Below are 1,809 nucleotides of genomic sequence, written 5' to 3' on the forward strand. Positions count from 1 at the left end.
CCCCAACCATAAAACTATTTTTTTTTCCATAAAACTATTTTCGTTGCTACTTCATAACTGTAATTTTTGCTACTGTTATGAACGGGTGACCCCTGTGAAAGGGTCGTTTGATACCCAACCATTGACTGGCCCTCATAAAACAATAGATTTTAGATAGACTTAGTTTATTAAGGAAGGTCACAAAACCTCAAAGTTAAGCCAACACAGAAAAGGCAGTTGGCATCGATGAATGAAAAAGCTGTGGCCGAGCTCTAGAGGGTAGTGGAAGAAGACAGTAGACTGACCACTGGTGCTAAAGCTAGTAGCAGACTGACCACTGGTGCTAAAGCTGGTGATGTTATGATCTCACATTGCTTGCCATTTTCAAACGTAAGCAAACATCTTGGCCTCGGCAAACTTTCCTTTTGATGAGTGACAACGTGTTGGGGGAAGATCAGCTGTTCAAAGAGTTCCATTTTTATTGCTCTATTTATTAAGATCAAAGCTAATGAGGTGCCTGTAAGGAGTGAATCACAATCAGGGATAAATCCTGAATATATCAATCCTATCCAGAGAGTATTGGTAATGAAAGGGGAAGACCAAGCTGCACTGAAAGCATTAGCTAAAAACAAGGCTCCAGGAGTGATGGGAGACCAATGGAAATGTATCAGCAAGCGGCTGAAGCGCTGGAAGCACTCACTTGTCTGTGCCAGAAAATTGGAAAGGCAAGGACTTGCCAGCTGACTGGAACAGATCCGTATTTGTGGATGCCCAATGAAAGATAGTTCCAACAGAATGGAAACATTATAGAATAATGCCACTGACATCATAGGAAAATAATTTTTGAAGCCCATCCTTCAATGGTTGTAACAGTACATTGACAGGGAGCTGCCAGAACTTCAGTCTGGAGTCAGAAGAGGACGTGGACCAAGGGATATCATCGGTAACATCAGCTGGATCTTGGCTCAAAGCAGAGAATACCAGAAAGATATTTACTTGTGTTTCATTGGTGATGCCAAGGCATTCAACTCCGTGGATCATAACAAACTATGGGTAGTCTTGGAAAGAATGAAAATTCCAGAACACTTTATTGTGCTCATGTGGAACCTGTATATAGTTCAAGAGGTAGTTAGTTGTATGTTAGTCTGGGTAGACTAGAGAAACAAATCCAGCAAGACTCATATGTGTATAAAAAAGAGCTTTATATACAAGAGCAATTGAATATTGAGAAAACATCCCAGCCCAGCCCATAATTCCCATAAGTCTGATATTAGCCCATCTGTCTGATACCAATCTATAAAGCCTTCTTCTGATTCTTAAAACACGTGAAATGACAGGAAGATCTTGGGCCAGCGGGTGGGAAGTCTTGAGAATCCAGGGTGGTGTAAGCATCTCAGTGCTGGCAGGAGTCTCCACGAGGCTTCTCCAGCACCAAAACTACATCAGAGTAAGTCCATGTGGCTTCTCCTCAGGGATGTCTCACAGAGAGTAAGCAGAGAGAGAGAGAGAGACTGTTTCTCACCTCCAAGGAAGAAATCTAGGAGTTCCCAGATTTCTCAGAAGAAGGCCATGCCCACACAGAGGCCTCATTGGTTATATCTTGATTGACAAGCCATACTCCACACCTTCATTCATAATCCTCTCAAATTGACACCAGATTATGTAACTACAACATTGTGCAAACAGAACAAGGGAATACTGCATGGTTTAAAATTGGTTTAAGATGTGTGTTAGGGTTGTAGCCTCTCACCATACTTTCTCAATCTGTATGCTGAGCAAATCATCAGAGAAACTGGATTAGATGAAGAAGAATGTGATAGGATTGGAGGA

Source organism: Echinops telfairi, unplaced genomic scaffold (assembly GCF_000313985.2).
Source record: "Echinops telfairi isolate 266 unplaced genomic scaffold, ASM31398v2 ScPeMD7_23;HRSCAF=83, whole genome shotgun sequence".
In the NCBI taxonomy this organism is placed as follows: domain Eukaryota; kingdom Metazoa; phylum Chordata; class Mammalia; order Afrosoricida; family Tenrecidae; genus Echinops; species Echinops telfairi.